At 45.9% G+C, this 26,818-nt stretch overlaps 1 protein-coding gene across 4 annotated transcripts in view; it reads left to right on the top strand.

Annotated features, from left to right (window-relative positions):
* Positions 1-13,159: 13,159 nt before the first annotated feature.
* tet3 (tet methylcytosine dioxygenase 3) overlaps positions 13,160-26,818 on the top strand; it is a 35,260-nt gene continuing 21,601 nt past the window's right edge. For 2 of the 4 annotated variants that reach the window (XM_061037297.1, XM_061037296.1), the window contains exons 1-2: positions 13,160-13,398; positions 14,110-14,169. The gene's annotated coding sequence lies outside the window, so the exon portion shown is untranslated. Of the gene's footprint in view, positions 13,399-14,109; positions 14,170-23,389; positions 23,797-26,818 lie in introns of those variants that run through there. The other 2 variants (XM_061037294.1, XM_061037295.1) reach the window with 2 other exon arrangements.

The following is a 26,818-nucleotide window of genomic DNA, read 5'->3' as shown; positions in this document are numbered from 1 at the left end:
CTGTCAGTGCGCACGTGGGCTTTTTTTTTTTTTACAGTAACAGTAGGCTAATATACAACAGGAGCGCGCGCCAACTGAAAAAAAGCGCGAGTTCAGTGTTGATTCAACCACGTGCGGAGCTGACAGAGCGCGTGCTAGCTGCTGAGTCACTTTTTTGTATTAAACTGCGCCAGTTCATCTTCCACCTGATGCCGTACCTTCACAGTCAGTGCTTCAAACTACAGGCTACACCATGGAGCCACAGTGGGAAGGTTGGGTTGGCTCAAAACTAGGGGCGATCGAGCCTTTTCACAGATTACCATTTAAAATAAGATCTGCTGCCACAACTCAACAGTTTAAGTCATTTTTAAATGTTTTATCCCAGCAGCAGTGTCTACTAGAACTTTTACTATTGTTTTGTGTTTTTTTTGCTTTTACGTGTCTTTATGACGTTTTGGATGTAATGTATTTTGCCTAATTTACTGTACAGCACTTTGGTCCGCCTGTTCCATGTGCAAAGGTTATTAACTTACAATTTAAACAACCAGCGAAAGAAAACATACGTAAAGAAACCAGCAGTATTTTAACATTTATGCTTCTGACAGAACAAATAACCAATCACAGTTTAGGATTTTGGGGGTGGCCAATCAGTGGCTACTCTACTCACATTTTTTAACCAATTTTAGTTAAACTAATTCAACCATTTTATTTGTCTTTTACGTCCCATCATCAGTTGGAGTTGTGAAGACCGCCATCAAGCAAAACAACGTTAAAAAACAACTAGTTGTAGGCTACTACATTTAGCTAATTTTCCCAGCATTCAAAGCTCTATTTCGATTTCTTTATAAATAATTTCACCCAATCTGCACTATCTGAAGTGTGCTCCACATTTTCTGATAAACTGAACCTCTGCATTACTGTCAAAAGTTCAGTGCAGGCTGAGCATCCAGCAGCAGCAAAGCAATTGAAGGTTTTCTTTGCACTGATGGTTGACTGGAGCGTGTGACCGCAGGACAATGGGAGCTGTCCCTGGCATCAACTTCTCAACCCCCCCCCCCCCCCCCCCACACTTTCATTCAGGGCCTCGCAAGCCCCCTGCACATGTCTGGTCTGCCATTAAAACATGGTATCTTCTCAAACTGCTCACGTAGGCCTGTTTGGCTCTGAGCCAACTGGATTCACTGACAGCTGGAACCAGACAGTCCAGACAGAAACCAGGGGCTGTCCAAGTGAATTCTGATACAAGGAAGAGCAAATCCACTGACGATAGTAATGCTTAACACATATAATACACAGTGAGAGTAAAGATATATGTTTGTGTTATAAAACTAGCTGGCAATCACAAGGCATATTCCCTTCAAACTGACAGAGACACATTTTTATGAGCATGCAGTCGCTGACATTTTGTCTTCTCTGTTTTTGGTCTTCCAGACTGTGCACAGCCCGGTGAGACACCGCCATGACTTCAGAGGAGGCAGCATTACTTCCCAGACTCAGGTGGACTGCCAACCATCCATCAGGGTAGCTGGGAAAGATGGACTCCATGCTGGACTTTACTACCCAGATTCTCCAGGGTCGCCCTGGGTGACAAAACGATACGATCCAGTGATTACCTTGTCCTCGGAGGGCTCAGACTGGAGGACAAAATGAAAGTCTTGTCAGGCTCTTTTTGCAACATCCCCCAGAGTTAGAGTTATCGAGGCTCTCTCTACAGCTGGTTTGATGTTCGGATTACAAATACAAGACGTTAGCGTTGTTAAGATCAGAAGAACTTGTAGCTGAATCCAGCCAGAAACTCAAGGAAACGTTTTAATGGTACCTGGCGCTGACTTTAAGATCTACTTTTTAAACTGAACTGTGTTTGTCCTTGCTTTACAATCTCCTATATTAAGAGCGGGAAAAGGCACAAGACAGGACAGTCGCCATGCCCCGGCCAATGGCAGGGCCTTGCCCGCCACCAGAGGACTTGTATGAGTTCTCCATGGACTCAGAGGAGGACCAGTCCTTCCTGTTGCCTAGGAAACCCTTTGAGACGACGTCCCCGCTGAGCAAATACATCGAGACCGAGCACCAGCAGGCAGGACTCTTCTCCATGTCCCCCGTCGATGCCTCCCTGGACTCCACTCTGGACGCCCAGAAAAAGAGAAGGAAGAAGTGTGGCGCCTGCACGCCCTGTCTCCGCAAAGAGAACTGCGGCACCTGCGCAAACTGTCTGAACCGCAAGATCGGCAAGCAGATCTGCAAGCTGCGCAAATGTGAACACCTGAAGAAGAGACAGATCGAGTGGGAGGCGAGTGAGGTACGGATATGTTTCTTTATTTTGATGTCTTGGATGAGTTTTACAGATTTAAGAATGATCAAAGGGCAGCTTATACTCAGGGTTAATGGAAGTTATGAGGGTTTCCCAAACCTCTTCAGAGATAAGACTAAAGACACATGATGTAACACCTTCACTACAAACCCTTAACGACTTCACAGACATCCTTTTGTGTCATGTCCAGTCAGACTACCACTGGCATTCCTTTAAAGTCAAGCCTAGGCATGCGTCTCCTCAGGCTCTGTTTCAAAGGCCTGTTAGGTACACGTGCCATATACGCACAGGAAATGTTTGAGTAAGATCCTGAATGGTGTGACTGTTGCAGGACTCTTAAGACCAAAAACTGTAATTGATGGATTAACATGTCCAGTTTAATTCTTTCCTCTCCTCATGATACCTCAACATGCGTCCTAGCTTCTTTTTGTGAGCTTTAAATACAGATTTAAAGAGCAACTGTCGTCACTAAACTTTGTATAATGCTTTATGCTTTTCTCACTGGTGATACCAAAACAACTAAAACAAAAAAGTATAATGAAGAATTTGATTATAAGCATGGTTTGAATTATGCTACATGACGGTGCAGCCATGTTTTCTCAAAGTGAGACGGTCCTGGTTTGAATCCCCGTCTGACAGGAGCCTCTCTGTGTTTTATCACTTACTAGAGTAGGAGACACACATTTACTTTTTCTGGCGGTGTTCTGATATTTCACATCACAGATTTAGAAGAGAGGCTCTAAAGCCTGGCTCACACTGCAGGATAAACAGGTCGATTTGAGCTCCGATTCTTCCTTGCCGACAATCTCAGGGTCTCTCCCGACTCGAGGCTGCTCGGACCCGATTATCTGTTCAGATTATCTTGTAGTGTGAGCGGTACAAAGATCCAATCTTAACATCCCCAATCTGCCCGGTGATCGTCGGGGACGCCCCGATTTATTTCAAACATGTTTAATATTTAGAATTTAAAATCTTGACGTTTACGTCATGAAAGGGTCTGGCAGAAGTTGTGTGTGACTGCAATATAATCACAAGAGACAATGGAGGACTGTAGTCATGGCGACCAGCGGCAGGACGCAACCCCTTCTCTTTCACCAACCGTCGTCCTTTGTTTTTATTAAATGAAACTTTATTAACAATTGTCAACGCTCTGTCCCGATTTCACTCGTACAGTGTGAACTCTCCGGCCGTTCCTGACAATCGGGTCGTACAGTGTGAGCACATCAATCTCAAGGTCTGGTAGAGTGTTGTAAACGATCTGACATGCCCCCCGACTTTTATACCATCGGGGAAAAATTGCACAGTGTGAGCCAGGCTTTAAACATGAGTCAGAGGAAACATATAAGTATGCTCTGTACTGTACTGAATGAAAGCGTGAAAGATTATTATCCAGATGGTTTTAGAAACCTCTTTTTTCTTAAACTTCTCTTCTTTCCTGAGTATGTTAGTGCTGGGAACGAAGCCGGTTTGAAGTTCAGTCCAATGAGAGCGGGGCCCTGCATCATATGAACCTTCCTTTGTAATGTACTAAGAGCGTACTCGGGTCCGGGTCCCTCGTGTGAAACCACCCTAAAGCAACATGGGCACCATCAGGAGAACCTTTGTTGTGTTGATACCAACACACTACGAGATAGATTGTGGACAAAAGTCACATGACAACATGTCCACAGATAAAACTTTGACAATACTGTCGGTGTAATGGATTTAATTACACAGAAAAAACAAAAAAAAACATGGCCAATAACCAGCTTAAACGTAAATGTTGACGCACATAGCAGCCATGTTGCTTTTTCAACTCAGGCTACTGAAGGTTCTCCAACTTCCTGAGTCAGATTTCAGATCAGTTCCTGATGATGTACCCGTCTGGCAACTTGGAATTTTCTGACTTCTGCGATCAAATAGAACGAACCATCTGATCTATAAATCTGACCCCCAAAAGGTTTTTAAACACACCGCAGACTGTAAACATAACGCTGGAGCTGCAGTTAGTGAGTCAGTCCCCACAAACACAAAAATGTAAAGAATATAAATCTTCACTGTCAGAGAAAAAAACAACCAGACAAACCCGCTTAAGCCGCCTTAAATGTATTGCAATGTGAGAATGTGTTTGTTGTGCTTGAACAGACTTTTGTTTGACAATGTGTGTGTGTGTGTGTGTGTGTGTGTGTGTGTGTGTGTTTGTAACGCTGAGACACTGTGAGTGCTACCTTAAAGCAGCAGTGGTGGAGAATTCCTGCAGTTGCCTGGGCTTTGTCCTCTGACCTCTGAGGCTGCGGATCAGGGTGGGGGGTTAACCTCGTGCCATTTTGTATTTGTGTGTGTGCGTGGGTGCGTGTGTGTGGGAGTGTGTAAGAGAGAGAGAAAGAGTGGATGTATTTAAAGTGTGCACTTCTGCTCTAATGGAGGTGTTTGGGGGGGTTGCGGGGGTGGGTTTGAGTGTTAGTACGTGCATCAGCATCTTAACGGGGGAAGGGCTGTAAAGTCAAGCAGGAGGTGGAAGGAGGAAGATGCAGTAAACGGTCAGCAGTATTGTAGAAGAGCAGGAGGAACCAAACAGGGTTTTGATTGGACCGGAGTCTTGGACACATGATGCTTAAATCCTCTGTGTGCTTCTCATGTTAAAGTAGTCATTCTCAAGGATCAGAATACTGTCCTGAAAGCACTTCTGGTCAGATAGTGTTTGGATTAAATCACTGCTGGATATAACTAAGGCTTTAATGATATTCCAGGTCCTGTCTGACTCTCCATTGTGATCAATTTCCCAAAAAAAACATCTTCAGTTCAAACTTTATAACGGACTCCAGGTCGAGATAAAAGAACATGTGGTGCACAGAAATACAGCAGGACACACAGACATCTACAAAAAAAACATCAAACTGCAGCATGGAGGAGATGATTTTGAATCCAATGTAATAAAAAAAGTCTTCACCTCTAAGTACGTCTAAAGGTGGAGGATCTAAACCTGCATCGCGATCGACTAAAAAGTGACCGAAGTGTCGGCAACAGCATCCAAAGTTTCCTGCAAAATAAGAATACATTTGTAAATCCATCAAAGCGGTAGCGTCTTTTTTCAATTGTTTTCAATGAGCAGGGAGCGTTTACAGCAGCAGGCTGCCGCCCAGAAAAGCAGATCAGCGCCCAGCGGCTTTTTTCTGAGTGCCACTCCGAGCGCTCAAGTTGAAAACTTTTCAGAAAGGCGCTGTTGGCACTCTTTTCCTAATGTATGATATCCCTCACATTTTTGCCGCCTACAAAATCCTGTCTTGTACCCACATCCTCTTTGCTCCGGGTTTGAGCGGGTAATAAATGATCTTAAATAATAACTATACAGTAAAAACGGAGCATTGTCGGTCATACCGCGGGCATTGTCAACAGACTGTTGTCATAGAGACATGACGGACGTGCAACACTTTTCTTATCAGTGCACATGCAAGCGCTCCCGAGCACACAGCCAGCACTTTTCTGCCCGGGAAAAACGCTGTTGTAGTGCTTTCACACCTACACAAAAACTCTGAGCTGCATGTGTGAATGGAAACAGCCAAATTTTTCTCTCTGACTTCACCCAGAGTTTCTCCTCCAGCCTCCTCGTATTCATTCTGCAGAAAGTCAGAGTGAGCTGATGTGAGAACACAGCAGGATATAATCAGGAGAATTCACCTGGAGCCAGTGGGAGGGGGTGGTGATGTTTATTCCCTGTGATCGCTGCACGACCATAGACTGTCTGCACGCCACCTCTACCATCTCCGTGCTCTAATGAACCTGCTGCTGCATGTTTCCTGTTCTCCAGTATGTTCTTCTCCACTCTTTAGTTCACATTGAGAATCTCTTCAACTACACGTAGCATTGATAGAAAGACACATATTCTCATTATAGCATCATATAACGCTCCCTACCCCCTCCTCCCGTCTGACCTGGATACTCCTCCCGCTGTGAGGTGCATGTGTGAACAACCAGATCAGGAGGATTTCAGGTTTCAGGTTTCAAGTCCTCCTGAAAGCCTCTAGAGATTTTCAGGAGTCTTTGTGTGAAAACAGCTTTACACTAGATGACCAACGTATGGGACGGTGTCAATTAGGTGAAATAAAAAACAAAGAAGACTCTTAAGCTGTTAAACTGATTTGTTGTAACAAATCATTCCCAGATGCTTTGCGTTGAATGTTCACACTACTAGACGATACCTGGGAGGGCTGTCCAAGTATATTTCTGACCTGACCTCACTGTCTGGACACCTCTCTCGCGAATGCACCGATTGAGATGCAATGCATTTTGCTTATATAAAAACTCAAGCTTCTCATGGCTTCGTTTTAATAATCTTAATGTACAGCTGCTGATGCTGAATATCGAGTGGAACTTTTCAAAACGGGAGGCGTGCTCCTGGTGTTTGTGCGCGTGTGTGGATAAGACGAGCAGATTAACGTTTTTTTGTGGCAAAAACTAAATTAATTTAGAGGGAAAACCTAAGATTAAAATATACCCTAAGATAAGAGTAAAAAAAAAGTTGCCCTTGCCCACCCCCTCGACCCAATCTCCATCGCGTCACTCTGCGGGACACTCTGCACATTCATGTACATTTTTTCCAAACACCAGACATCAATTGAAGTTTGTCATGTGACTTCCTCACCAGGGAGGGAAACCGGCTTGTTTCAAGAGGTCTCCTAATTATAACCATTGTTGTTTTCAAAGGGGCTCTTGTTGTGGGATAATAGAAGTTTACAGCCTCCATATTAAAAAAAAAACTCCCTCTGACCTCTGAGGGAACTCTTACCACCACTCACTTTAAACGTTTCCTTCTTCTTCAAACATCCACACGGTCGGTCGTGAATCTTCTCCTTCTGGTGTGGTTGTTTTTGAGTTAAAGGCCCAGATTCAGGCCAGCCTCTGGTAGTTCAGCTGAGGGCAGTGTGTTTGAGAAGAGGGCATTTATTAGACTTACAGTAGAAACCTTTGAAACAATGAAATAAAACGTTTTTGAGACTTTGTAAACGTTACAGCTGTTTATGTTCCTCCTGCACAGCTGAGTGTAAAATAGACGATACCTCGGCCCAAGTCTATTTCCCAACCTGATTTATTTTTGATTCATTCATAAAATTGACGCCCGCACTAGAGAGAGAGAGAGAGAGAGAGAGAGAGAGAGAGAGGGCGAGGGAGAGAGTGCAGGCGAGGACCTCACTGAGCGTACAGAATTTTAAATTGTGCCTGAGCCCTCTGCGGCTCTGTGCAACATAACAAAACTCCTGCTTAAAAAATGTAACTCCCAACGAGATAAGAGATAAGACAGCAAAACCAAGCGAGCAGGATCACATCAGCTTCAGAGCGAGAGAGAGAGAGAGAGAGAGAGAGAGAGAGAGAGAGAGAGGGCGAGGGAGAGAGTGCAGGCGAGGACCTCACTGAGCGTACAGAATTTTAAATTGTGCCTGAGCCCTCTGCGGCTCTGTGCAACATAACAAAACTCCTGCTTAAAAAATGTAACTCCCAACGAGATAAGAGATAAGACAGCAAAACCAAGCGAGCAGGATCACATCAGCTTCAGAGCGAGAGAGAGAGAGAGAGAGAGAATCTGACAAATGTGACGCAGGGTCTTCTCATACAATAGTTAGAACCGCTGACTTTTAAGCGGCAACTCTTATTTACAATCCGTTTGTGTTGTCCCCAGATTATTCTAACATTTCCAGGCGTCACAGCTCGGGCTCAACATTTGTGGATTTTGAGAGAAGCACAGCAAACATTTTGTGCAGACCATGATGGACTCCTCACTCTGGCTTGTGTGTTGGTTGATTCCCTGTACACTTAATTCAGCTCTAAATATGTTCAACATTAAACCAGTGGTTAGTGAGCGCGCCCCATGTACAGAATCCATAGTCCTCAATTCGAGGGGCCCTGGGTTCGAATCCGACCTGTGGCTCCTTCCCTGCATTTCATTCCCCACTCTCTCTCTCTCCCTGACTTCTGACTCTTTCCACTGTCCTGTCTCTAAATAAAAGCCTAAAAATCCCCAAAATAAACCTTAAAAAAACATCGGACACAGACCCCTCGGTGGTCCGCTATGTTTCCTGCGGTGTGTCGCTCATCAATACTGTGTGTCTGTAGGACAGCGGTCTTCAAATCCCAGTTATTAATGAAATGCCAAGTGATAGTAACAACAGAGCTGTTGGTCAGTCTGCAGTAACAGACACTTTGCTGTTCTGCTGCATCGTTCCTCTCATAGCTGTTAGCAGAGACGTTGGCTCGTACTCCGGCTCGACGTACTCCGGCTCGACAAATACCATCAGCTCGCAGAAGCTTTCTTCTTTCACAGAACTTAATGGGAGCATATTTCTACTCACTGTTATCCCGTTGTGAGCTTGTCTGAACCATAGACTGCACATATTAATGAAAGCCATATGCTAACCGCCGTTTAAAAACAAAAGAAGAAAGCGTTAGAGATGGGTGACAAGACTGCAGCGTAATAGATCGTTATCTTTTAACTTAAGAAACAATCCATTTTCCTTAAAGTTGTTCAGTAAATGATTCATTTAACGATCTTTTTTGTTTTTAAGTTTAAATTTAAGTAACCACAATGCTACATTTGTTAGCTTATAATGGTAATTTCCATTATGTGTTAGCATCAAGCTAACGTTGTCTTGCGTCTGATCCAACCTTCACAACAGGGTCCTAAGTCTCTGACTAGACTCTTCTCCTCTGTCGCCCCCCGGTGGTGGAATGAACTTCCAAACTCCATTGGATCTGCAGAGTCCCTCTGCACCTTTAAGAAAAAGATAAAGACCCAGCTCCTTCATGAATACCTACTAACTTAATGATGATGATGAGGATGATAATTTTTACAATATTTAGGATGGTAGAACTCGTTGTGCTCTGCCTCTGATCACTTCCTGTCAGCACCTCTGGTCACTTCCTGTGTGTCTGATCAGACTTAAAGCAGTTTGTTGCACGTCCTGACGTTGATTCCTCCTCTCTAGATCCTTTCTTGTATCATAAATACTCTCTGATGTTTGATAAAAGCGTCTCCTGAATGAATTGTGGAATTGTAACAAAAGATGAACATCCTGGTCTCTCTGCTACGGGCAGTAATTCTGAAATACCGCTGTCAAAGATCTCTAACAGTAAACGATCTGGACCGACTGCTGCAGTGGGTGTAGTCTTTCTTCATATTCATCTCTTAACCAAGCCTCTTTCTATCGATCATTATCCCTCCCCCGCATCCCTTTATCCCCCGCCCTCTGACCTCTGTATGGATGTAGCAGCTGAGTTCTTTATTGCCTGGCAACCACATCCTCCATCTCCTCCCGACGACTGCTCTGCAGCTCCCTGCTGTACAATGAATATAAAGTCTGTTGTTCTAATCTGTTCTTAGCAACACTATCTTAAACATGTCTCCTACATGTTCAATTCAACTGAGTGAATATGACTACAAATACAGTACAGTTCCCAGTTTAACATCGCTGTTGCAGATATAACGTGTCGCTCCATTGTCAGGTTGGGAAACCGCCATCTTGTAGCCTGTTTACCACTGCCGTGTTTGTTTTGCTGGTAGGTCACTTGGCTGAGGCCGCGCCTTTAAAAGTACTTGAGCTTGTATATTTCTTGTCTAGTCTTCTGACTCCTCAAAGCTCTTTTACACCGCAGGTCACACCTACACATTCACACTGATGGTAGAGGCTGCTGAGTAAAGAGTCCATCAGTATTAACTCATCCATTCATACACATTCACACACTGATGGTAGAGGCTGCTGAGTGAAGAGTCCATCAGTATTAACTCATCCATTCATACACATTCACACACTGATGGTAGAGGCTGCTGAGTAAAGAGTCCATCAGTATTAACTCATCCATTCATACACATTCACACACTGATGGTAGAGGCTGCTGAGTAAAGAGTCCATCAGTATTAACTCATCCATTCATACACATTCACACACTGATGGTAGAGGCTGCTGAGTGAAGAGTCCATCAGTATTAACTCATCCATTCATACACATTCACACACTGATGGTAGAGGCTGCTGTGTAAAGAGTCCATCAGTATTCACTCATCCATTCATACTCATTCACACACTGATGGTAGAGGCTGCTGAGTAAAGAGTCCATCAGTATTAACTCATCCATTCATACACATTCACACACCGCTGATGAAGCAGCAGGAGCAACATGGGCTTAAGTGTCCTGCCAAAGAACACATGTGGCTGCAGGAGCTGGGGATAAAACCCCTGACCTTCCGGTTAAGAGCCGGATGTTAAGATGTTATGATGTTAACGTGTACAAACACAAAACCGGTTTACTCAAGTCTGTGTAAACACAATCGTGTTAATATGAGTGCAGTCATCAGAAGAATATAAAGGGATTTTGTTAGAACAAAAAGGAGGAACGCTGTTTAAAACATCAACTAAACCACTTCCTGTAATGGCAAACTAACTTCCCTGATACCTCCATCTTTATCTGCTCGTCCTGCATCAACCAAACGGACATTAAACAACAAGCAACGAGCCCCCCCCGTTAGGTCGTATTAAAGTCAGAATGTGCAGGAAACAGCCTCAGACTCGACATTAGTGAATAGAATAAGGCTGTGCATGTCAGGATTAGGACGCCGTGTAGGAGAAAATAGGATTTGTGTGTGTGTGTGTGTGTGATTAGGCTCTGTAAGTGATTGAAATCTGAAAGAGGAAGGGGAATGATTTGACGGACGGAGAGACGTGTTGGAAAAGGTTTCAGGATCAGTTCCTGCTACACTGAGACGTCAGTCGTTAGGCGGAGTAAGACAAAGCGCAGATCGTTTCTAGTCCTATTAAACGCCTCTGTAGATTCACATGTTGCCTGAAATTCAGTGGCTAGTTTTGATTAATTACTGGATCTGTTCCCATTTGATTTATAACCAGGTGTACTCCTATCGCCATAGTAACCGCTACTCTCGCTTCCACTGCAGCTTTTATTTTCAACGCTTGCTCTGGCGGGAACAGCGTTTTGCTCAGACTGCAGTTTAAAAGGTCACCTGTTCTTATCCACACCGACGCAGAGGAGACATTCTCGCTGTCCGGCTTACTAGAAACACGCCTCCCCTCACTACATAAACACACACACACACACACACACACACACACACACACACGCAGACACACACGTGGCCCTGTGTGACGTCAGAGGAGGGGATTTCCCGTGCCATATGAGAGCGTCAGACCAAACACTACAAAATGCTGTGTCACTGTGTGGCTGCCTCGCCTCGCACTCACCACGCCACAGCTCCCCTCTCCTTTTTTTTTTTTTTTTTTGATTCTCGCTCTCCGACTGCCTCTGTCCCTTCTCGCCTGAATCCGCTGCGTCTTCGCCTTGAACTTTTTCGCTGACTTTGCCTCGTCCACACAGTGGTTTACTAATTCAGCTAAACTCTCGCACATCTTTGTTGTTTTTTTTTTCATATCTTAACGGAGCGCTCGTCTGGACCCGTTTTGCTTTTTGTTGCAGCTCCCAGGCCTTTAAAAAAATCTCATCAGAGAGCGCCTTGTTAAAAAAAAAGAGAAACACATTCTCGACAGCGGTGCGTGGCTGCTGATTTGGACAAATCTATTTCCTCTTTTGGCTTTGGTGGTTATGTTCAGCTCTCTGGCTTGAGTGTGCACAGGTGTTCTGCTTTTAAAACGGTCCGAGCTGCAGATGATCTCTGGCTCGCAGAGTATGTAAACATTATGAGCGCAGGCTTCCAAAATATGCCCGGTATGTCCTCCTTAAACGCACTGTGTGTGCAGCTTTGGTGTCGTTTACGGGTTGCAGATTAGTCCGACTCTTAAAGATCAACTTGACGGTTCTCTTGTTGTGTGTTTTGAAGCTTCAGCATGCACCTCTCTCTTATATAATCACACACTATCACCCTTCTCACTCTTTGAGTCAGCACGTTTGGGCTTTGCTGTGTAATTGTGCATTTTGCCTGTCAGTTTGGGGGGGGGGGGGGGGGGGGTTGCTGAGCAGCTTTTGAGGGTCTTTGTGTGAGTGTGTGTGTGTGTGTGTGTGCGTGCACGCGCAGTGTAGTCCAGTCCAGTTATTGCAGGCAGCCCTGACACAGATGGTGCTCAGCGATACCACATACCAGAGGCATTGTTTAGGGAAGGCAAGCTCGAGGAGATAATTGACAGGCATAGAGAGGACCCATCCACCCCCCGCCCCCCCTCTCCTCCCCTCCCGTCAACACACATACACCTCCCGTCCACCTTCACTCTAGTCTCTTTATGTCAGCCTCTCTTTTATGGTGCTGCACACACACAAACACACACACACACACACACCCGTTCTCTTTTTATTTTAACCTCTTCTTTTTACTATCTCTCTCTCTCTCTCTCTCTCTCTCTCTCTCTCTCTCTCTCTGTCTCTCTCTCTCTCTCATATGCACACACCACCCTCGCTTGCTCTCCTTCAATTTCACCCTAGCAGCAGAGCCCAGCCCGGCCTCTGATTGGCTGGACGGACTGCCTTTGTGTGCTATCTGTAGCGTGACGTCTCTCCGGCAGGCTGTGTGTGTGTGTGTACATTTGTTCATGAGTGTGTATGTTTAAAGAGAGAGAGAGAGAGAGGGGGGGGAGGGGCTGTAGAGAGCAGGGGGGTTCTCACATCATGTGTGCAAAAGGAGAAGAAGAGAAAAAAAAAACCCTGAGCGAGTGTGTTGAAGGAGTGATAGCGATCACAGAGACAAAAAAAAATCCCTTTCGTGTGTGTAAGTGTGTGTGTGTGTGTGTGTGTGTGTGTAAGAGCGTGTGTGCGGTAAATCTATTGGCATACTAGCAGGAGAGAGAGAGAGAGATAGAGGGAGGGGGGATAGAGCAAGAGCACAAGCGAGCGAGAGAGAGAGAGAGAGAGAGAGCGTGCGTACGAGGGCTCATGTAAAACCAGATTAAAAACACAAGATGGCTTCCTGAATGGGCTGCTGGAACACAGACGAGAGAGAGAGAGAGACCGAGAGAGAAGAAGAGGGGAGAGGTAGAGAGAGAGAGAGAGAGAGAGAAAGAGAGCAAGAGAGAAGAAAGGAATAGAGGGATAGAGGTGAAGACGAGAGGGAGGTCCGAGTCTTCTGATGGGGATTCGGCCGGTGGACGAAGGAATACAAACCAAGGCAGCCCAGAGGCTTGGAGGGTAAATATTCATCACTCCAGACTATTTTAGAATTGATAGGTAGGTGGCCGGGTTGAGGGGGGGGCGGGGGGGAGATGGTGTTGGCGGGACTGGGGGAACAGCTCGAGACAAAACACAGCATTTAAACAGAGAGACAGCCAACACCATGCATGTAGACAAGGCGGACATGCTGTGCCAGAATGAGGAGATGCTGAACCATGTCAGTCACTTCCATCTTTACATTCATCTCAGCAACACATTTATTTATTTTTTTAAACTAATTTAGCCTTTTTAAAAAAAAACTGGGTTATGCACACTTATCTGCTGCATGTATTTGTTAGGATACACCCCAGGGGAGAGACAGACATTACATAATTCTATGATTGTAATATCTCGCTGCTATCTCTCCTTCTCTGTCCCGGGCAGTAGAGGGAAGTGCCGGCTCGCTTGTGAGAGCACAAAAAATGAAAGAAAAAAGGGGGAGAAAAGGGTTTCTCGCCTGCCTTTAAAAAAAAAAAAAAATTGTGATGATGACAGGATCGATAAGGAGACAGAGACATGGTAGTCCCACTGTCCCCTAATGACAAGTGTTTCTGAGCGTGCCGTTGTCGCATTATTCTATTGATTGTTATTCTCTCCCCCCCTCCTCCCATCTTCTCTCCTCCATCTCCTTCCCCATCCCCCCCCCACCCCCCCCACCCCTCTCTTGTTCTGTTGAATGGCTGTAAAAAGGTGGAATATTTTGAAGACAACAGTCGAGGCTGCTTGGGAGACGGTGAACTGGCAGCTGAGGTAAGAGAGGGCATGGGAGGGTATATGTTTCCCTGCTGTTGTGTGTGTTTGTGTATGTGTGTGTATGTGTGTGTGTGTGTGTGTGTGTGTGTGTGTGTGTGTGTGTGTGTGTGTGTGTGTGTGTGTGTGTATGTGTGTGTGTGTGTGTGTGTCATCTGGGCGTAATCTCTGTCCATGTTGCAGCTGTTGGTTCATCAGCATTGTGAGGCTCTATGGTGTAACTATGGTGGTTGTTAAGAGCAGGGGCCGCTTCCTGGACTCTTTAAACACACGTGCACATGTTGATACCTTCCTGGTGTTTACAAGCGTGCACGTTTCTGTAAACGGGTTTGATGTTTGACACTGAAAGCGGCTCATCACCGTGGTCACTGGGATGTCATTTGACTAAGTGCTGCTCTCACTTTGGAGAACCCGAGCACCTTTTTTTTAATTATTATATATATTGTGGCGGTGAGGTCATAAAGGTGTACAAGACTCATTTAAAACATTCTGACTCTCCATCTGAGAAGCTGATTATTATTTGAAACATCGCTGCCTGTTTCTTCCGAGCTGTGGTGAAGTGGCAGCGTCCTCGGTTTTAAAGCGTCCCACGCTGCCCGCTGATTGGTTGCCAGAGCCAGGCGTGTGTAAGATGCAAGAGACCAAGGAGAGGAAGGAGAGGAGGAGAAGGGAGGAGGAACCCGAGTGCACTGTGAGAGGGGGGGGGGGGTCCTTCTTCTTCTCCTCGGGTTCTGAAGTCAAACGAGGTAAAGGGAGTAAACGTTAGTGGGTCACACACGCGTTTGGTGTTTGATTGTCGGCGTAGTAACCTGTGGCGTGTTGCAGCGAGCGGCGTCGGGAGCAGACTCGCGGGTGCTTGTGTGGAAAAAATAAAAGTTTGAGCGGAGAGGACTTATTGAGCATCCAACAAGCTGCTGTCAGAGTTATTTCACGTCCTCTGTGAACTCTTTGATTTAACCTGCCGCCAAATGCAAAAGAGAAACACGCCGTTGTCCAACCCACTGTGGGAAAAAGTCATGAAAGACGTGACTCGGTCGGAGGGAATGTACACTCACTTGCGTCACTACAATGATTTGAAATGTAGGTTAGTCGATCAGATTTTTTTCCTGTCATGACTCTGAGCTTCACCCTAAGCCTTCTCTGTAATCCCTCTCCACGTGCAGACGCCGTCTTATCTCCAACGTATATTCAACCATCTGCTTTAACACGAGAACAATCTCTGAACTGTCCGCTCATGAGAGCTGGACCAGAGAGCCTGCTTATGGAGGGTCATGGTTAACGTGCAGCGTTTATTATCTCGGTGAGATCTCGATTCCCCGTCTCCAACCCAACGAGCTGAGGAGCTTTGAAGAGTGAAATTTTTTTTTTTTTTTTTTTTTTTAAGATTTATTTTTGGGCATTTTGTGCCTTTAATGGAGAGATATGACAGTGGATAGAGCTGGAAATCAGGGAGAGAGAGAGTAGGGAATGACATGATCACATGCAGGAAAGGAGCCACAGGCTGGACTTGAACCTGGGCCGCCCGCTTGGAAGACTACAGCCTCCATAACCACTAACCACTGCGCCACCAGTGCCCCGAAATAATCAGTTTTAAAGTCTCCTTAAGTATTTTTTAGGACCCAAGCAGAACAAAAACAAAGACGCTGAAACATTAACAAAAACATGGTGTGACAAGAGACGAGTTGTTGTCATCATGTGTTCCACTTTTACAGTAAATGTTAAAGTGTTGAAGTGAAAAAGAGTTTACCACCAACAGGTTACAGAAAGAGACACACACCGCACCTCGCGTGATTCGCTCATTTTTCCACGCCCATACACAGGATTTCCTCTTTATAAACGAGAAGAGATTCACACAGCACGCCGGTGGGAAAAAACACAGATTTAAAAAAAAAATAAAACAAACCTCTGAGTGAGTGAGTGAGAGAGTGCGTGACAGCAGATGGAACGTTAGTTAATCAAATGTTTAGCCGGCCGTGGAATCCCAAGGGCTCGTTTGCAAAGGGTTAACACTGACCTAGTTTCCGTGGCAACACTGAATGTCTGATGACATCATTGCTTTAAATTTAGCTCGAGTCCGGCCTTCGAGCATGCAACAACATGTATGCCTGTGTGTGTGTGTGTGTGTGTGTGTGTGTGTGTGTGTGTGTCGTAAAGAGACAGGAAGTGGAGGGTTTGACATCACCTCTTCCACTCGGCGTCAGGCTTTCTATGTATTTGCTGCTCTGAAAGGTTTCCTCTCAGCAGCTTCGTCACTCACCTCGGCTCCGGCTCATGTTTGGAGTTTGTTGAGCATATTTATCGAGAGGTTTGAGTCATGAATGTCGTAGTCTCTCTTTTGGTCTTTAACTTGTATTCCCTTTTCTTAAAATCAAGAATAAAGGACGTGTCTTAGGCTCTTATTTTGGAGGATATTAATCTGCAGCAGATAGATTTGAACAGCCCGACAAAGCAACACAATAAGTGTTTGAATGTGTTTGTTCTTTGGTGCTGAGGTGGCCAGTAGTGGTTAGTGTGCTGCCCCATGTGCGCAGGTAGTATCAATCAATCAATCATTATTTGTATAGCGCTAATTCATAACAAGTGTTATCTCGAGCAATTTACAAAAAAGAGCATATGGGATAATATGCAGGAAGGATTTCTCCTTTATTCCTCACGTTCCTGTTGTCCACACTTCCTTGCCGACGAGGTGGAGGTCGGCGCAGACCGTGCATGAAAGAGGACGGCGGTGGTTGAGGGGACGACACAGTCTGATGGTGGAGGAGCAACCCGGGTTTGAATCTGACCAGGTGTCATTCCCCAGACTCTCTCTCCACTGTCCTGTCTCTAAAATAAAGTTTAAAAAAAGCAGAAAAATTACTAAACAAAATCAACGCTGCCAAAAACAACAAACACAAAGAATAATCAAAAACACATTTTTAAATCCAGGATGGAAGACATTAGTCTGTTTTTTGCACTGAGGGATCTTTATAGAACTCCCCTGAAGCATCAAAGTAATGATTAGAGGAGTTAAGCTCAAGGTGAACCTCTACCTGCTATTTAAACGTTGACTCACTACGAGAAGAGTAGACTCCTGCCACACACACTGAACCCCTCTTCTATCTGTGTGTTTGAGACACTGACAGCTCTGATACCTGCAGGACCTGAACACATGTTCATCTGCATGTGACTTTGAATTTGAATGTATAGAAAATAGAACAGTTGTCTGATGTGTATGCAGTCATAACTGTGCAGAAGCTGGATGAGCTGTACGCTGATCAGACGTTTGTCAGTCCTGCAGCACTGCTCATAGCCGTGCAGTGAATGTGGCTGGCGAGCCTGCGACTGAGTCCCCGAGCTGGATCGATACCCTGCATGGCACGAGGAGCTGCTGTGCTCGCTGGCCCCGGTTGGCATTGTTGGCGGTATCGGTGTCTGATGTCGGAGGGAGGTTGTCAGCCGCCTGGTGCCGCAGTTAATAAAAAATGAATGGAGAGAGAGAAGGGGGTGGAGCTCTCAGCTGTTTGCTGGCGCTCTTTAACTCTCACCTCTCTGGCGGCTGCTCCGCTGCTCCCACCGGGCAGACACTTTTTTTTTTACAATCCTGAATCTCGCGGCTGCTCCGACGCTGCCAAGTTTTATGTAATACAGCGAGCCACAGCTGTTGGAGCTTTTCATCACTCCATGAAAATATTGATTTCTCAAACAATGGGCAATATATTTAGCATTCATTTGACCTGTGCTTATGAGTCTTGGTGATTTAGCAGCAACACGGCTTCATAGTGCACAGCCGGTGTACTGTCCCTTTAAGTGCGTCCATGTCTGACTTGAACATATGGGAAGCTAATCTTAGCCCGAGTCCTGAGAGAGACAAGGCTGGCAAGCAGCCACCGTGCAGCGCCGAGGAAGGCTTTCTTTTCTTTCTCTGTTTTCTCTCAGTGTCCATTTGAACATTGTCTCTCACAGAACCATCGAGGAGGCTGTGATGATGTGTTTCACCTGGTTGTAGTTTTCCTGTGTTTTAAAAAGCTGCATTCTGATTGCATCAGTGTTCAATCAGATTTGATGGCTCAGCTCTTTTTCAGGACTTAGCAGCAGCTCGCAGGACAAAGTGTTGTTTCCTTTTTCCATCGTCTGTCATCTCTCCGCTGCCTTTGTGTAACACGGTCAACTCAACATATATATTGATTACATTCCTCTCCTTCTTTTTTTTAATGTCCCAAACCTCCTGCACAAAGAGCTGCCTCTTAAAAACAGCCCCCCCCCCCTCCTCCTTAAAAAAAAATTTGCGGCTCCACCCAGCCATACAGCCCACCACCTTTCTTTTTTTCTCCCTCCTCCAAAAACCTCTCCTCCCTTTCTCTTTGTGAGGAGTGGTGAGGAGGGGTAAGCGAGGGTAGCCCCCCCCCCCCACCCCCAGCTGGGCTATTCGTGCCGACCTGCACGTGCCGAAAGTCAGGAGGTATGACTCAGGCTCAGATACGCTACACTCAGTACTACGATCTACACATTAAACACACCCAGAACACAACACCATCCTGCCCGGGAGCGTGTTGGTCGGGGGTGTGTGTGTGTGTGTGTGTGTGTGTGTGTGTGTGTGTGTGTGTGTGTGTGTGTGTGTGTTGGGGGGGTTGGGGGGGCAGATGGCAGTGAAAACAAAGACAAAGAGAGACAGACAGATTCAAGGGTAAAATAACAAAATGATGCTTTAAATATGAGCAATATGTGAACAGCCTGTTTGTCATTACACACACACACACACACACACACACATGTACCTGTATTTACAGGCCTTTACAGAGCGAGCGCTGCTTTAACCTTTATCCTATATCCTAAGTACAAACCTGCTCAGGCAGTCCACTTTTAATTCCAGACTTTAACATCAATTCATGAAATGGGGAAAAAAAGCGGGAAAACAAAGTAACGATGTAATCATGACTGAGAAATTATCCTTTTTGTTTAACCAGACTGAAGCACTTTGTGTTGCCTCCACTCTCGCTCTGCAGCCTCTAGTCCAGCCCACCAATAAACCCAGTGACCCTGGAGAACAATCCAATACTGTATGCATACTCGCATGCATGTGTGTGTGTGTGTGTGTGGGAGGGGGGGGAATACTTTAAAGCGTGCCTCTGCATTTGTCGACGGTGTGTGTGCAGGGTATGAGAAAACAGGCGTGTGTTGGCGGTGGGTGGGTGGGTGGGATAGAGAGAGAGACAGTTAAAGATAAAGGGACAAGGAGAGAGAGAGAGAGAGCGAGAGAGAGAGGGGGATGGAGAGAGTCACAGAGTGTGTCAGATCAGATGACCTTGATGCTATTAGACTGCAGGGCAATATGGGTTTTGGGGGGGAGGAGGTGGGGGGAGGAGGAGGGGGGGTGGGACTCTCACGTCATGACGCTGATGCTCATGTGTGCTTTGTTTTTTTTTTTAAACCCTTCGCGGTGCACATTCCCCCCCCCCGATGAGAAAGTTGAATGGTTTCTTTGACAGATGTTGTCACACGCCGTACCCTTTAATGTGGTTCATGATCATTAATACGAGCCTTTGAAAAAAAAAAAAAAAAAAACACCCAAACCTCCCACTACCGGTGAAAAAAAATTTGCGAGTGTTTCATGTCATGGACTTTAGTTGAAAAAGAAAGATGAGTCAGGCTTAGTCATGCAACGCTCAACCCAACACACAAGCGCTGAGAACAGACTTTTGTTGTCAGTCATCCCTCCTACATGGAGACCTTTTCCTCCGCGCTGCTGAGAAACGCTGAGCGAGAGACAGAAAAGTGAGAGGCAAATGGATAAGAGAGCGAGGAACAAGGGCGTGAAACGACCATAATATGACTTGATTCTGAGATGTAGCGATCAATGTGAGAAAGCAGCCTCTCTCTCTCTCTCTCAATGCCGGGTTACAGCAGGTTTACCGTAAGTGTGGAACAATCAGGTTCATGTTTTTGTTTGATTTTTGATGTCTTAAAGTCGACATGCTCTCCTGGAATATATAACCTGGAACACTTTTATGACTATTCCAGTTATTAAGTAATCTGTCAGCTTGTTGTGTTATCTAGTGGGAGAGTAACTCATTGAGCTCCGGAGGTGTTCTGAGGACGGCTCTCTCTCTCTCTCTGTTTCATCTCTCTCTCTCCTCTGTTTGTAACAAGAAGCCAAGTGTAATGGATGTTATTAATGATAATAAAGAGCCATGTTTTTCCCTGAAATGACACTCGCTTTCAGCTCCCTGCTCAGAGTCATCGATGAATCAAAAACTTCCATCCACCTCTGTACGCTCGCTTTTTTAAAAAACTTCTGCTTCTGAATCTTCCAGTCGTTGAGGGTTCTTCTCTTTTTTTTTTCATCGCACTTCTCTGTTTCACTCAGTGGAGCACGTGGTACTGACTCGCTCAGCTTGTGTTTTCACAAACGTGGGAAAGTCAGTTATTGTGATCTGCTTTTAGGGCGCTGTACGTTTCTGCTTCATTGTCTTTAAAGCTCAAAGCTTCAGAGCCCCGTGTGATGTCATTAAATTCATGCTCAGATTTAGCTGTGATGACTGCGTGTTTCCGAGCTCTATTATTAGTTATTGTGATCTGTTTTTAGGGCGCTGTACGTTTCTAAAAATGTAAATTCTGGTTGGCTTTTTTTGGGGGGGGATTTTGAAAATTTTAAAAAATCAGAGAATCGAAAAAGACCAAGTACTTTGAGTTTTCTGTTGTGTCTTTCATCACAAGAAGTACACTGATTTACGACAAGGTAACTGATAGCCAGCCAATCACAGGGCTGTAATATAGAGACAGCTCATGTAAAAAAAAACAAAAGCTTCAGAGCCCATGTGATTTCATTCATTTATGCTCAGATTGATGACTGCGTGTTTCCGAGAGCTCTAATCGAGACTCGCTCTTCGGTTTGGAAAGCTTTTGTTTTCAGCATGTGGGAAAGAGTCAGAGTGAGAGAAGCAGTTCTCTGAAAAGAGGAAGGGTGCATCATGTGCTGCACTTGAAAACGCTGTGTCACTGCAGCCGGGGGAGTGAAGCCAGCGCGAGTGAGCGAGTGAGTGAGTGAGCATGTTTCTGCAAGTCTGTCCGTCGGTGTGTGGTGTTGGCGGCGGTGGCAGATAGTGGGCACATTGTGTCATCCAAACCCGGGCGGTGAAGGCGAGCGAGCTGGTGGGAGACACACACTGAAGGAGGGTGATGTTGATGATGACGACGCAGCTACGTAATCACCACATGTGTTTCCTAACCTCTCCTCGCTCACTGCTCTCTCTCTCTCTCTCTCTCTCTCTCTCTCTCTCTTGCTCATTGGCACTCCCTGGTCATGTGACCTAATGCTCTACTTCTCCTCTCCTTCCCTGCGCCGTGTTTCTCTTTGGGATTGACGCTCGTCTGTGTGTATATATATATATATATATATATATATAGGAATATGTGTGGCACCAGAGAGACAGACAGCGCTCAATGTGCGGGGCCGGAGAGCGGCTGCGTCATGAGGTTTAATGCAATAAGCTATGCTAGAAGAGGAAAAAAGCTTAGGAAACAAAACAGAGAGAGTAAAGCGAGAGAGCAAGGAGGCAGAGGCGCTTTGACAAAGCCGGAGAAAATGAGAGATCAAGAGAGAGAAAGAGGGAAAAGTCAAAGTAAGAGAGGCTACTGAAGTCCATCCAGCCACAGTGCCCGGGTAGCCGACATACCGCTCCTCCTCAGCAATATAAGAGAAAGATACAACGCGAGAGCTGACAGCGATCTGCACGGGGGGGGAGACGGCCATGTTTTTTCCTCCTCCTGTTTCAATCTGCTCCAAAAGTCCAGCAATGTTGAAGAGAAGAGAGGAGACACCACAGGGCCAGTCGGCCGGCCAAGTGGGCAAGACGAAGCATCCAGCGATCAGGAAGACGTTGGTGGTGATGATGATGATGATGATGATGATAACGGCAAAGGAAGAGCGATGGTGAGGAGAGAATCACAAAAAGGACGTTATTGTAGGCTGGTGCTCAGGAGAGGATCCTCATCCTGTTCCCAGCGAACTGTGATGGGTTGATTATTTGCAGTTGCTGTTGCCGGCAGCAACCCGCTGCCCGCCCGTCTTTCTGTCTGTACCCTCTTCTGCATCATCTTTTACAGAGTCAGTCACATGAACAAAAAAAGTGACTCTTTGCTTTGTTTAGCTCTTCCTCTCGTTGTCCTCCCTGGTTTCCGTCTTATTCGCTCTGTTCCCTTCTCTTCTTCCTCCTGCTACTCTTGCTTTGCCGATGTGTCGAAGTGTCACCCGCTAACTCCCTCTTCATCGCTTTGCTCTTTTAGCCGTTCTGAAATCATCGAGCCAATGTTCCTCCCGTTCTCTAATCCCTTGCAGGTTATTGAGCGGCTGCAGAGAGTCGATTAACGAGTAGAAATGCTAACCCTTAGCTTTCCCATCTCGTCTGTTTTCCTTTTGCCTCTTCTTGGTGGAAGGGGCCAGCATGACGAGCGCCAGCAAGCCGCCCGCCTCTCCCTTCGGTACCCAACCTTTCCTCTTCTTTCTTGTGCACGCTTGCCGTGCTTGAGGATCTATGATCGAACAGAGGTGAACTGAAGGTCTGTTTTGTTAAAAGTGAGGCCATGAATGTTAAATATGGATGGAAAGAAATAAAGATTGAGAAGCTCTTATTGGCGTCACCTGTTTTTAGCCGAGCCGAATCCAGATGTGCAAAACATGGAACAGAATCCCCATAAGGAAGGACCAGCTTTCACTTTCAGGAGGCACACACATTGCTTCTTTTGGCTCCTTTTTCTGATGATTCTGTTGTTGAGTTGAGATCGCGTTTTTTGCTTCGGTAGCCGCCGCTTTCGCATCTACACAGAGAACCTCTGTCACAGCTGAAGTTGCATACACTCGGCGTCAGCGGATAAACACAAACACAACAAAGCATTATGTGTGAAAAAATAATCTAATGCAATAAAGCAAGTAGTGTCAGTGGGCATGGAGACAGAGAGAGAGAGGGCTTCTCATTGGTGAGAGCTCTGCTGTTTCCTAGGCTGCTGCTGCTAGTGACTCTCCCCCCACAGCTCGCTCTGTTTCTGCTCACTGCACACTCCTCCATTCCATCGTACGTGCCCGCTGTGGCTCAGATAATGGCCTCTCGCTCTGCACTACACTGAGGAGAGAGAGAGAGAGAGGAGATGGAGGGAGAGGCTGCACGAGAGGGAGGGGAATGGAGAGAGGGAGGGAGGCAGAGAGAGAGAGAGAGAGAAGGGGGAAGGTGGGGGCTTGAGAAGAGAAGCCGACTGCATATGTAGCCGAGAGAAAGAAAGAGGATATTGAAAAAAGGGGAAGGGAGGAGCAGACAGGAGATAATGAGAGAGGAAAAAGGAGAAAACAGAAAGCGTCGGCCATAAGAAGAGGGCGAGAGAGAGAATGAGAAACGTGCGTGCCGTGCTGGGGGGAGGTGTGTTGTGTTTGTGTGCGCGTGTGTGTGTGTGAATGCATGCATGTGTACTTCGGCGCTCGCTCTGTCTGTGCGCCGCGCGGACTGAAAGAAATCAAATAAAAGGAATACAACCCAAGCAGACCAGGATTGCTTTTTAAGCTGCTGTGGCCGGGCTAACAAGTCTCATGCTCCTCCTCTCTGTCTCCTCTTCTGCGCTCTGCTCTCCGACCGGCTGTCTCATCAGGACGTTCAGGACCATGTAAGTATGCGCCCGCTGCTGCTCCTCCAGCGCTCAGCCGGCTTCTTATTGTCAGAGGATCTGCCTCATGGTCCTCCAGCAGCAGCAGCAGGAGGGGACAGGGGATGAAGGAGGTTGTGTATCTTGATGTTTTAGGTTCAGCTGTGTACTCACAAGCTGAACTTGTGAGCAGACAATCTGACCCCCCCTCACCCTCCCTCGAATCTTTAAACATTTTGTCTCCTCCCTCTTTTTTTTTTTTATAGCTCTGTCAGTGTTGCACAGTCCCTTTGCTTTGCCCTCATGTTTTAAAGGGCTCCGAGTCTCAGGTGTCTTGTCAGTCAGGTTCTGCAACAATGCAATCTGGTTAGGTGTGTTGCTGCTTTTTGTTGTGTGTCTAGACTGTGCAGTAGTGTGTGTGTCTGAAAAAGAGTCACACAGAAATAGGACAGAGGTGAGCTCCTGAGTGTATGCTCTGTCCCGGTGTCAATATTTGTCAAAGCACGTGGTCTGCACAGTCCCAGGCAGCCTGATAGGTGTTAAGCGCTGCAGGTGTGAGTGCAAAAAAAAGCCCATGGAGGTGTACATGAAGGTCCTGCAAAGAACTACACATTCAGAGTGTCAGTGTGATATTAATGATCTGCACTGTAAAGCTGTGTGGAGCTTTAAACCCGTGTGACTTTTGTCTGCTTGTAAAGAAGTGTCTGTGTGACTGATAGTGGTTGTGGGTTTTTTTCAGATTGTGCAGTCTCTGTTTCAACACACTGCAATTCTCATAACTGCCGTGCACAGCTGACCCCCCCCTCCTTCCTCTTCCCCTGTCTACTGCCTCTGATAGCGCAGACATGGGGCCTCTCACGTATTGCATGCCGGCTGTTCACTGCCCACCCCTGACCCCCCCTCCCCTCCCCTCCTCTCCAACCCCACACCACCACCACCACCACCCCGCCGGGACCCCCTGCAGACACACTGCGCAGAAGGTGTATTCAAAAGGCTGCCCCTCCAGTAATTAGCCACTTCAAAGGCTGATATTCAAATGATGGGGAAGCTGGACATCAGGCTCCCGTCAAACGCTGGAGAATCTACAAACACAGTTTCTCTTTATGGAAACTTCTAGTTAATATTGATGTTTGAACATACGGGGTAGGGAAATAAACAGCTTAAGGTTTGGTTTTTTGGGTCCTTGTTGTGTCTTCTGTCAGTGAAGTGTCTGCAGGTCTTTACAGTACAAGCTGCTGAACAGTGTGAGGCCCCCAGTGAATACTTGTTTGGAGTATCTTTATAAAGCCTGTTGGCTTCTTTACATCGATACAGAAACTGCATGTGCAGAATGAGTACGCTTGTTTTTCTTCTCAAAGCGGCTCCCAGCTCTGTTAGCTAGCACGTGTCAGTCACAACATGAACTCTGTCAATGATTCCTGGAGCCTGCCCCTTGAGTCCTCTTGTGTTTGCTTTCCCTCCACAGAACTCATTTGATTATAAAATAAGGAGAGCTTACCTGGACTTAAAACAGTCGGAAACTTGTAGGATTGAAGCTCCGCATTTGACTTTTACTTTGTGGCTTTTTTATGTTCTACACTTTGTCCTCATTACTGTCACCCCCTTCCCGCCCCCCGCCCTCGTGTATCACATCTCATTTTGACACAAGTGAAACAAGGTGATGTGTTTGCAGTTTTCAGTCAAAACCACCAATTTTGGTAACTGTCCCAATTTCAACACAGAGAGGAAGTGAGATATGTGGCAGCTCTGATCGTCGCCTGATTGGTGTGTTTGAGAAGCTCTTTAAAGCTTCTCATGCTGCTGTTTCAAAACGCACGTTTCACACAGCAGCAAATACAGATTACCTTGTTCCTCTTCTGGTAAAAGGGGTTGATTCACTTGCAGAGCAGGTTATATGGGATTTGCCAATCATCAGGAGCAGCAGTCTTTATGAGCTTTTATCTTCTTTGAGTCAAGAAACAGAGAGTTTCATGCAGGAATCATTTGAAAAAGATAAATGTAAGCGTTGGAGGTTAGAGCACCTTTCAAGAGCAGAGAGTGACAAAGTGCTTTACAAGATGATGAGAACAAACAGAAACAAATCAACATTATACAAAACAGGTGAATCAAAAGCAAGTGGAAACAAAGAGGTATTAAGTTGCTTTTTAAAAGAGTCAACGGTGACCTCAAATCTTAAACCCAGAGGCCAAGCGCTCCAACGTGTTGGCGCTACAACCTGAACAGCAGAGTCTCCCTCGGTCTTCAGTCTGGTGTGTGGGACTATACCAGCAAACCCTGACCAGAAGACCTGAGAGATCTGCTGGGAGGGTAGGCCGCTTTAAAAGTAAGAACAAGAATCTTGAATTGTATTAAAGAAAAGTGTAAAGAAAACAGAAGTGGAGTGATATGTGACCTTTTGGAGGACCTGGTTAATAGTCTGGCAGCAGCATTTTATACTAGTTCCATCCATCCATTAGCTATACCACTTTTCCTGTTTGGGGTCGCAGTGGGTGGCCTGAGCTGATCCCAGCTGTCATTGGGCGAGAGGCGAGGGTTACACCCTGGACTGTTCTCCCGCCAATCACAGGGCTGACATATAGAGAAAAGACAACCAGCAACACTCACATTCAGAGTTACCAGTTAACCTAACTAGCATGTCTTTGGACTGTGGGAGGAAGAGAACCCACACATTCACGAGGAGAACATGCAAACTCCACACAGAGAGGCTCCTGTCAGACGGGGATTCAAACCAGGAACCTCCGCGCCCATACTAATTATACAAATATAATAACAGTTACAGTAATCCAAACGGGAAGAAACAAAGGCATGTTTAAACATCTCCATCTGAGCTGTGGGGAAGTTAAGTTTGGCCATATTTCTCTATTCTATTGTATCACCGTTATCTTTTCATGAGGTGATCTCAAAACAGTCACAGGATGTATTTAGCATCTATTTAAACATGTCAACAAATAGTTTAATACTAGATATCCATCTCTGAGCGTGCATCTTCACTTAATCATTTAACAAAGTTTGATTTAAATATGCCCAATGACAACCAAAGATC

The sequence above is a fragment of the Labrus mixtus genome, chromosome 5 (assembly GCF_963584025.1).
Source record: "Labrus mixtus chromosome 5, fLabMix1.1, whole genome shotgun sequence".
NCBI lineage: Eukaryota > Metazoa > Chordata > Actinopteri > Labriformes > Labridae > Labrus > Labrus mixtus.
The sequence above is the reverse complement of the archived record's forward strand: the minus strand, read 5'-3'. Positions and strand labels throughout refer to the sequence as shown.